Source organism: Gossypium arboreum, chromosome 4 (genome assembly GCF_025698485.1).
Source record: "Gossypium arboreum isolate Shixiya-1 chromosome 4, ASM2569848v2, whole genome shotgun sequence".
Classification (NCBI taxonomy): domain Eukaryota; kingdom Viridiplantae; phylum Streptophyta; class Magnoliopsida; order Malvales; family Malvaceae; genus Gossypium; species Gossypium arboreum.
In genome coordinates, this window is record NC_069073.1 from 100,315,014 (window position 1) to 100,327,105 (window position 12,092).

Sequence of the window (12,092 nt, forward strand, 5' to 3'; positions counted from 1 at the left end):
TTAGTTCTCTAGTCTATTAACACATTTAGGCATTAACACACAACTTTTACCTTTTACGCGATTTAGTCCTTTTTCGAAATTGGACTAGAAATCGCTAAAATTAACTTACCAAAATTTACATGCACTTATAAAATTATATTATAACACATAAAATAATACTAAAATAATTTTATCTGGCCTCGAAAAGTGGTTCCAAAACCACTGTTCTGACTAGGCCCAAAATCGGGCTGTTACAGTCTCAGTTTTCTAAAAATGAGTTTCCGACACCGAAATTAACTTTGAGAGCATCTCTTCAAGGTTTGGCTTCTTTTCCTGTTGGTAGGGTGGTTGTTGGTAGCCCCGAGGATGTTGTGGTCTTTGATTTCCTTGACTGCCCCACGAGAAATTGGGGTGGTTCCTCAAACCTGCATTATAAATGTTACTATATAGATTGTTTTGAGGTCGAGGATTATTACCCATGTAGTTTAATTGTCCGTTATCCATGTTTTGGCCATGAGGCTGGTATTCCAAATGGTTTGTTCCACCGCTACTTGCTTCGCACTGCATTATTGGGTGAACCTTTGAAGAACTAAGAAAACCATCAATTTTCTTATTCAAAAGTTCTACCTGATTAGAGAGCATGGTGACTGAATCGACATTATAAACGCTGGCTGTTTTCGTTGGATTTATCCTCATGACTTGCCACTGATAGTTATTCAGTGACATCTCTTCTATAAACTCATAGGCATCTTCCAATGTTTTATTATTGATGGTTCCGTCCGCCGCTGCGTCAACCATTTGCCGAGTCGAAGGATTCAAACCATTGTGAAATGTTTGTACTTGGAGCCAAAGCGGTAACCCATGGTGAGGGCACCTTCTCAAAAGGTCCTTGTATCTCTCCCATACATCATAGAGTGTTTCTAAATCCATCTGCACAAAAGAAGAGATATCATTACGTAATTTAGCCGTTTTAGCCGGTAGAAAATATTTTAGTAAAAAATTTTCGGTCATTTGTTCCCAAGTAGTAATTGATCCTCGTGGTAACGAGTTCAACCACTGTTTAGCCTTGTTCCTCAATGAAAAGGGAAGCAACCAAAGACGAATGGCATCATCAGAAACGCCATTGATTTTAAATGTATCGCATAGTTCTGAAAAGTTGGCTAAATGAGCTTTGGGATCCTCATCCTGCAAACCATCAAACTAAACAAATTGCTGTATCATTTGAATAATGTTAGGTTTTAATTCAAAAGTATTTGCAGCTACAGCAGGTCTAACTATGCTCAATTTAGTTCTTGTTAAAGAGGGTTTAGCATAATCATACATAGTGCGTGGAGCAGAATTTTGATTAACCGCAATTGTAGGAGGTAGTTGATTGCCTTAATTTTGCTGATTGCCTTAATTTTCAACCATCTCTTCGGTTGGGGGTTGAGTATCATCTTCTTACTCGTTCTCCGTGTATTTTAAGCTTCGCCTTATTTCTCTTTGGTTTCTACATACTGTGCAATCTATTTCTTCGTTAAAAAGTAATGGTCCCGACGGGCTTCTTCTAGTCATAAACTATGAAAACCTGCCAAGAGAAGGAAAAAGTAAGTTAATAAATAATAATAATAAAATTAAATTAAATTGCAAGAAAATTAAATGGCTAAAGTAATAAAAATTAAGCGTTCCTAATATCTTAGTTTCCCAGCAACGGCGCCAAAAACTTGATCGCGTTATTTCGTGATAGGTTTTAAATATTTATAATTACTCGTTCTTGAACTAACTATTATCGCGATGTAACCAAGTGTACCTATCGAACAGTAGTAAAGTTTTAGCAAGACCAGATTGTCGAACCTAAAGGAACTAACAGTACTAGTAATGACTATCTTTTTATTATCTAGCCTAAGAATAATGGGGTTTTGTTTTAATTAACTAATTATCTAAACTAAGAACTCACAGAGAAAAGAATTGGGGAATTACTTTTGGGAAAAATTGATTGACTTAAGACAATACCTAAGGAAAAATCCACCTAGACTTTACTTGTTATTCTGGCTCCGAATTGGACGAATTATTCATTCAACTTGTTCCGTAGAGATTCCTAAGTTATGTTATTATCCCTATTCAAGACTAATAACGTCTAATCCCTAGATTGAAAACCCGAGAATTTTATCTAATTAACACTCTAGGGTTGCATTAACTCGATCTATGGATCCCCTTATTAGGTTTCACCCTAATCCGACAAAATCTTGCCACGCTATGTCTAGGCGCGCAATCAACTCTGCTTAATTATGATAAATGTACTCTTAGCCAGGGTCTATTCCTCCTCTGAATAAGTGCTTGTCTTGAATCAGTATCCTGGGATATCAAAACAAGAATTAAGAGCACATAATTAAGAACAAGTTAAATATTTATCATACAATTCAGAAAATAATAACAAGATTCGTCTTAGGTTTCATTCCCCTTAGGTATTCAGGGAATTTCGTTCATAACTAAATAAGAAAACATCTCACATAACTAAATAAGAAAACATCTCAGAAAAATAAAGAATACAAAACATAAAGAAAACCCAAAACTCCTGAAGGAGAATTGAGGAGAGATCTTCAGCCTTGATGATGAATCCGGCTTCTGAGATGAATCAATCGGCTTCTTGGAGTAATTTCTTACTCCCTATTCTGTGTGCCCCATTTTCTCCTCTTCTAGGGTGTATTTATAGGCTTTGGAATGCCTAGAAGCCCTCAAAATTAGCCTTTTCTGAATTGGACTCAACTTGGGCTCGGCAGGGACGCGCCTATGGCACACGCCCGTATGCAATTACTTTATGCCGTGTTCGAGCCTGTTAGAATGGCACGGACGTGTGCTATACCAGTGTGAGTCGTGCTTCGATTCTGTTAGATTGACACGACCATGTGGTCTGCCCCTGTGAGGAAGTCCAAGCCGTGTTAAGTTCGTACTTTGGCCCATTTTCTCTGTTTTTGGCCTGCTTCTCATTCCTTTTGCTCTCCTATGCTCTTCTAAGTATAAAACATGAAATTAAAGCATTAGGAGCATCGAATTCACCAATTCTAATGGAAAATCATCCATAAAATGTGTTAAACATGGGGTAAAAATATGTATAAATTACAGTTTCTCAGGTCTCATCTTTAGAGTAAATCAATATATCATCGATGAAAACTACCACAAATTTATCTACATACGGCTAAAATATCCTGTTCATCAAATTCATAAATGCAGTAGGGGCATTCGTTAAACCAAAAGGTATAACCAAAAACTCATAGTGCCCATACCTGGTTTTCAAAATTGTTTTTGGCACATTAGAATCTGTGACCCGAAGTTGATAATATCCCGAGCGAAGGTCAATTTTCGTAAACACCGTCGCACCTTTCAACTGATCAAATAAATCATCAATATGAGGCAACATATACTTGCTCTTGATTGTGATTTTATTTAACTATCAATAATCAATACACAACAGTATCAACCTGTAACACCCTGTACCCGAGACCGCTGCCGGAGTCGGACACGAGGGGTTAACGGCTTAAACCACTCATTTACACAGTCCATTTTAAAAATTTCCAGGCAGTTGGCTAACTGCGTCACTGTCACTTTAAAAATCATATCTTGAGTTCCAAAACTCGAAAATCAGTTTCGTAATTTTTCCCTGAAACTATACTCATATGTCCACCTACATATTTTTTTCTAGAATTTTTGGTGGGGCCAATTAGTACAGTTTATTAGTTAAAGTCTCCCCTGTTACAGGGTGTGACTACACTGACCTTCAAGCATTACGACCTAGATATCTCCCTGTACAGGGCTTCAATACTGATTCCGTTTGTTTCTATAGAAACTAGACTCAAAAATGAATCTATACATATATGGAATGACTTCTAAATATCTCTGGTTAATTTATAATGAATTTCCAAAGTCAGATCAAGGGATCCAGAAACCGTTCTGGCCCTGTCTCACGAAAACTTTAACATCTCATAATATACTATTCATATTAACGTTTCGTTACTTTCCTATGAAAATAGATTCATCAAGGTTTGATTACATAATTTATTCACTATTAATTTCCATTCCTACTATTTTTAGTGATTTTTCACATCCACATCACTGCTGCTGCCAGCATCTATTTTTAAGGTAAACTTTACCTATTTCATGATCCTTCATGGATCGACTAGAGTTTGTCATACATATATCAAAAGTGATCATGAATAACCATTCCCATGGCTAACCGTTGCCAACATTCCATACCTCTCGACGGACAACATACAAAACGATTATAATGCTATGATCAAAGTATATTTAAGCCATTTTCGCATGGCTATCCAAATTTACACAATACCGAAGGGTTCATGACCAACAACAAAAGGGTGGTCCTATACATGCCATTTCAAAGTTCAACCAAAAGTATACCAAAAGGAGCTTTGATAGTGTGGGCGACTTAGACTTCAAAATCCCGAGTCCGATAGCTGAAGAACCAAAATCTATAAAACAGAGAATCAAAGAAACGGAGTAAGCATTAAATGCTTAGTAAGTTTTGAGCAAAGAATTTAGACACAACCAAAGTATAGCATTCATGTAGCTAAACAGATAATTTCATATGCACAAATTTTCAATATCATACTTACTTCACATTACCAACCCTTATATTCATACACAAAGATCAACTTAGCTAAAGGCCGGTAGCTCATTTATCAACCGAGCGAATACTTATTTGTAAGGGCTCAACTAATTCAAAGCACATACTGAAACATACCTCAATGTTGGGATGTTACAAGCGTATTAACTGAAATTTTTACAGCAAGATCGTTCATTCCCGAATCACGTACCTTCGGAATTTAACCGGATATAGCTACTCGTTCAAATGCCTTCGGGACATAGCCCGGTTATAGTAACTCGCACAAATGCCTTCGGGACTTAACCCGGATTTAGTAACTCGCAACAATGCCTTCGGGCTTAGCCCGGAATTAGTAACTCGCACAAATGCCTTCAGATCTTAGTTCGGATATGGTCACTTAGCACAAAGCCTTCGGGACTTAGCCCGGACATCATTCGAATAACCATGCACATTTAACAATAAATCATGACACATTCGTATTTCATTTTCATTAGCAAAACTCAAACACAAGACACTTATCATACTTGCAATTTCGGCTCAATAGCCACACACAAAGAGCATGATTTTGATTTGCTTAAAATATGATCTAATCAAATCATAATTTAAGCTCTATTACTCAAGAACTTACCTCGGATGTTGTCGAACGATTTCGATGGCTATTCGACCACTTTTTCCTTCCCTTTATCGGATTTAGATCCCCTTTGCTCTTGAGCTTAATTAAACAAATAAATTGATTTAATCATTTGAGCATCGAAAAGAGGAACACAAGGCACTTAGCCCATATTTATACATTAGACATTAAAGTCACATACATGTGAAATCATACATCAACTCAACATATTAACCCACACTCCCTTTTTGTCGATTGTCCTAACCAAGATAAAGGCATCAATATGCTTGCCTCTAACCGAATGCATGCAACACTAATCTTCTCATGTGGCCGAGTATGCATGTATATGTTGAGGCCAATTATATGCTTAATACTTCCTACAAGTATGGTTACTTGTATTGATTATATATCGCTTCGCTTCAAATTCAAAACTCGCTAATACGCATTTATACACTAGTAATCAAATACTAACATTTTGCATTTCATCTTACTACCATTTCACATCTACTTTCTACCATGGCCGAATGCATCAAGACACCATTTACCCTTGCAAGGCATAAATTTCACCATCAAAACTAACAAGCTTATAATCCCATGACCGAAACCTCTAACAACACCAATTAAAATACTTCATGGGTTTGAGGTAAAACTAAGAAAGAAACTCATGAATATCGAGATAGAAGCACTAACATTGTTCATCTAGATTTAGCATGACACAACATCCATCACCCTTATATTTACCATAGCCGAAAACCTTACTCATTCCAAAAATTCAAATCTCAACTTGGTCACAAAAATAACTTGATATCTCACCAACACAACATCAACACCAAGCAAGAATGATGCATCCATGGCCGAGTGTCATTTCCATCACATAGCAAGATTTAGACCATGGGCTAGGTAGAACTCAAGCTAACAACTAAAACATGCATGCATCTCATGGAACATCATCAAACATACCTTAGCCTAGTTACATGCATGGCCGAACCTCTTCAACCTTTCTTCTTCCTTCCTCTTTAAAATTTTCGGCCAAGGATGAACCAAAGGATGAACACCCCTTTTTTTTTGTTTTTCTTTCCTTCAACTCACGGCAATGGGGGGACAATCACACACATCCTTTCTTTTTTTTTTTGTTTCTCATCCTACTAACACTAATATTTTATTGCCCATGCTCTTTATTTTATTAATCCTTACATAATGCATTACCCCAACATGTTTATGACATGTTTTTAGCCATAACATCTTGTCCACCCATGCTTATGGCCGGCCACTACATATTAGGGGGGGAAATTGACTTGCAAGTCCTCCCTTTTGATTACATGCACTATTAGGTCCTTGTAGATTAGCCTATCACATTTCAAAAATGTCACCCATAAGTCCTTTTGACTAAATTCACATGCAATTTACTAAATCGAAGCCTAAAACTTTCACACATTCATAATCACATATTTTAGACAACAAATATCACATTCAAATAATTTGGTGACTCGGTTTAGCGGTCCCGAAACCGCTTTCCGACTAGGGTCACTTTAGGGCTTTCGCACAACCCGTTCTTTTTCTTAACAAATAGAACAAGTGCACCCGAGGGAGAAAAACTAGGCCGAACAAATCCTCTATCTGAAAACTTCTGTAACTGTGCTTTCAACTTTTTTAACTTAACTGGTTTCATTCTATATAGAGCAATCGATATCGGAGAAGTTCCCAGGACAAATTTAATAGCAATTTCAACTTCTCTAGCTTGCGGTAACCCAAGTAACTCTTCTAGAAATACATCCGCAAAATCACAAATAGTTGGGACTAATTCACACTGCAATTTTGAAACCTTGGCATCTGAAATATATGCTAAATATGCCTCGTACCTTTTTCGGACACATTTTTGGGTTGTTAAAGTAGTAATAATATTGGCAACACTGTCAAATCTGTCTGATTCAACTATTCCTATTTAACCATTCAGACATTTCAATACAATTTGCTTTCGTCTATATTTCACAACGGCATCGTACAAAGTCAACCAACCCATGTCGGGACTCACGTCAAATTCATCAAAAGGTAATAACATCAAATCAACCGAAAAGTCACAATCCTGAATTTTCAGTGGACAATTTCTACACACTTTTTCAATTAACAGATACTGACCTAACGGTTAGTTACCTTGACTACAAACTCAGTTGACTTTACTGGTATTTTCTTATCTGACACAAGAGTAGTGCATATATACGAATGTGTTGACCCCAGGTCAATTAGAGCATAAAAATTAACATTAAAGAGAGAAAATGCACCATCAATCACATCAAGTGCTGTTGCATCTTCACGAGCTCGAATTGCGTAAACCCTAACTAGTGCCCATGCCTTAGAACAAACTACAGCATCTTTCGTTCCACTTCTACTATTTCTCGCCATGCCACTATTCTTCGGCAGCCTACCCTTAGATGGTGAACCACCAAATCGAGCATTTTGGGCTTTTTTCTATCGGATCTTTTAGGGCAATCTCAAAGGAAATGATCAAATAAGCCGCATCTAAAGCACGATCCTATTTTCAACCGTCACTCCCTGAAATGTCTTCAATTGTAAAGATGACATTCGGGCTTGTTAACATTGCAAACACTACCCACACTAGCTATAGTGGTAGTATGGGATCTCGAACTAATTTGTTTTCCTCGATTTCTCTCTGAAAATCAGATAGAGCTGACATACGGCTATAAGATTCCTTCACTTTCTTTGTTGGAGAAGAAAAAGATTCTCCCTTGATCGCTTACCCGTGTCTCAGACTTCTGAATCTGCTTTGATTTTTGCTTTGTTAAGCTCTTCAGCTTTATGTACTCAATTAAGTAAAACCATACTCTTTTAACTCCAGTATCTCGACATGCAATCTGATATCTTTATTCAGATCATCTTCAAGCCGGGTATGTATAACAACTTCATTTGGAATACATTCACAAGCATATTTACTAAGTTGTACAAATTATCTTTCATATTCAACTATAGTTTTACGACCTTATTTCAATTCCAGAAACTCTTTCCTCTTCCTATCAAGATACTTTTGACTAACATTTTTTTTAACTCTGTTTGAAACAAATCCTAGGTTACGCGATCCTTTGGTACCATTGCTATTAGAGTGTTCCACCACTGATATGCTAAGTCTTTTAGCCAAGATATCACACATTTTAAGCAGTCATTGGATGAATAAGGCAACTCATCAAAAACTCTAATGGTATTCTCTAACTAGAAATTAGTTTTTTCAGGTCGTCTTCAGCTGTACCACAAAATTCTTCTGCCCTATATTTACAAACTTTACCAACTAGAGGCCTACTAACACGTAGTTGTTTTGAACCTTAAGGAATAGGAGGAATCGATTAGGGTACAAAAGGGGGTGGAGGTTGTTGGGCCATCGGATCTGTTCTCATAAACTCGGTAAATCATTCAGACATCATATAGAAGAAGGCTTCTCCAACTTCACCTCCTCAGCCCTTAGAAATGAGCTCACTCTTAGTTGCCCATTGAATAGAGGCTTGAGCATTGCTGCCAGCTTCATCGAAATCAGCTTGGTTGGATGACATCTTTTATCAAAATGAAAATCATAATTAGTTCAAGTCAGGAGACATCACACTATCACAGGTTATAAAAATGGCATGTATGTCTAAACTCTATACATGCTATGTTCAGTCCAAGAACTAACTAAATCGTAGCACTAATACCACTAAATGTAACACCCTTAACCCATCTCAATCCCTGGATTAAGGTTAAGGAGCATTACAGTGTAGTTTGGACTTTTAACTTCAAAACAGATACAATTATGCAACTTTAATGTTAACCTTTAATAACTCATTTTAATTATAGAAAAAATACATTTATGGGTCTTAATCCGAGTCTACGGGTTCTTAACAATAATTTGGGAACAACCAGGGACTAATTTGCAGTGAAACAGAAAAGTATGAAAAAATTTAGAAACAGGGATCACACGGTCGTGTGACAAAGGCTAGCCTGTATGGCCTTAAACATGGCCGTGTAGCTAACCCACATACCCGTGTCTCAACCCGTGTGTGAGGTTGTGCAACTCATTGACTAGGGACACACACCCATGTCTCAGCCCGTGTGTCAGGCCGTGTGAAACCTACACCTAAAATAAAAATGACACACAACCACGTGGCCAGGCCGTATGACTGCCCGTGTCTTAGGTCGTGTATAGCACAAAAAACCCCCAAACAAGCCATTTTCAACTCACAAATCTTAACACCAAGTCAAATCATCCTCACAAACATTCATATGACCAAAACACATTTAAATACACTCTAAAACATACGAAAACAACCATTACCACTCACTTCTAAAAGAACCAACATAAGAATTTTAACTTCAAATATTTACACCACATTTACAGTTATCAATAAAAAGGCATTTAAAACACATAGCGACTTGGAAACAAATCAAATAACCCAAAATAACATTCAAGCTCTATTACATGCCATTTATAACATTAACCAAAACAACCGAAAGCTACCAAAACGATGATTAGATAGTGTGATCGTGCTCTAAATGGAATTCCAACTGATCAAGCTTTTGATTATCTGCAAGAAAAGAAAAACAAATACATAAGCATGTAAGGCTTAGTAAGCTCGTATAAAACTTAAACAAGAACTTACCAAATAAACTCAAATTATAAAGTTAATGCATTATTCCCTTATTATGCTCATATGTCTAACCAATTTCAAATATTCAATCACCATTATCACAAGTTAGTGAACTTGTACATACCACAATCAACATAAATCCAATGTAACTTTAACACAACTCAAGCATTTGCTTAAAACTTTAATACCTGTTGAACCAAATGAAACTACATTGGATACTTGGGAACCATGATCACACAAAGTGTGATTGTACATCTAAATATAACCATATCCTATAATGATCACACGAACTGTGAAATGGGTCTGCTCACACAAGCTGTGGGTTGGGATGTTAGACTACACGGTGCTGCTCACATGAGATGTGGAGAATCTGCAACAAATGCAAGATCTCATCCATTGGTAGGTCATCCAAAACAAATACCCAAAAACGTATTATCCCAAATCATGTTTCATTTGTATCCTAAGTATTCATAAGGCTCAAATAGGCATAATTCCATATCATTCTATGATTTTCTCCAAATTTTACGCACCTCACCTTATATTACACAACTTACAATACTGTTCAAACTATACATTAACAATTTATGTACAAAGAAATTATAAAAGCATAACATTAATAAATTTGCATCAGTTAATTTACCATTATACGAACTTAACTTGACTAACGCGAACACATAAATAAAACGACGACTAATCTGAAACCTTAGCTTTTCCGCAATTCAAGTCTGGTTTATGTGTATCATGATCTAAGTAATGTTTCCATTCAATTAAATAATTCAAGAACTTAAAAGAACTAATTCAAACCTATAATCCATTTTAAGATGATTTTACGAAATTATCCTTAACACTTAACATTTGCAATGAAGTCCTTAAACCGAAACTCACAATTTAATTACAATCTGAAAAAAATAAGCTAGTCAAATTTTCAATAAGTTCATGATAACCCAAATCTTCCACCATTTCATATTATTCTCATTGAAATTTACTATTTTCTCAAATAGGTCCTGAAACACGAAATCATCAAAAATCACTTAACAAAATAATTATAATTAACTATTAAACTAAAGAATCCGATAACTGTTTCACAAAATCACCTATCTCATTCATGATATGTCCTTAAACTTTTAACAACTTCACAAGAACGAACTCAAAAACATAAAACCATTAGAAATAGACCTCAAAATCTCATCCAAGCTTAGAAGGGAGTTTGGTTGAACCTTTTTTATTCTAAATATGGAGTTCCCCACGTTTAGGAAGATGAACTTAATACCTAATATTAGTATATTAATATTATAGATTCATCATGAAAATATCAAAGGTTTGGTCACAAAATCGTCCACTAACCATTGAGGTAGCATAATTACCATTTAAGGTCATTTATTTCTCTTTTCATAATTATTGAATATATTTAAAAAGGAGTTAACTTTCATAACTTTTATGATTTAATTCTTTTTGCTTAATTAGTGGTTCAAACATTTAAATTCCCTAACTAAAATTTAATATGACTCCAATAAATGTTTGTAAATATTAAATTAATAATATTTGCTGACTCTCTTGTTGGAATTGTGGCTCCAAATCCATCGTTTCTAACATTACTAAAATCGAGTTGTTATTGGATTATTATGTTGTTTACAACTCAAATACTGAGAAGAATTGTTATATCGTCTACAATTCCAATTGGGGAAATGACTAGTCTTGGCTATCGGAGTAGTTGACTCCATGAGTAGAGACACAGTTGTATTCGTTGGTAGAATGATACATTGGACTGGACCCAAGATGAATTAATTCTGAATCCGTTTGTGAATTAATTCACTTGTGACGTTCATGGTGTTATTTACCTACATCTTGAGTTAGTCACTGACAATGTGTATGCAACTCATCTGTTTTGATATAAGTGGAGGTTTATGCTATAAAGATAATCGAGCCCATAACCGGTATGTTGGGTACATGACTTGTGTATAGCTTGACTTTACTAGCAATTATGAAATTTATAGCTTAATTAAAGAGTTAATGATATCCTCCTATTGGCATTGTGTGGATTGATAATTATGAAACGTGGTCATTGATTGCTTTTCTCAAATGAGCAATTTATCATAGTCATTTCTTGATAGTGATCATATTAATCATTAAATAAACACAATGGTGACAATGAGATAAAATAAGATTGTATTGAGTGAACGGATTTAACTCAAAGGAATCAAGGATGTCATATGAGGGTAACACATACATGACGAGGTCTTTGGACAAAACAGTTGGGTGAATTGCTTTCGTAAAGAGT

At 35.8% G+C, this 12,092-nt stretch overlaps 1 non-coding gene across 1 annotated transcript; it reads left to right on the plus strand.

The window, feature by feature from the left end:
* The first annotated feature begins 835 nt into the window (after positions 1 to 835).
* Positions 836 to 942, plus strand: LOC128292280 (small nucleolar RNA R71). The gene has a single exon (XR_008282265.1). It is a non-coding gene; the product is annotated as a small nucleolar RNA R71 (small nucleolar RNA).
* Positions 943 to 12,092: the final 11,150 nt, after the last annotated feature.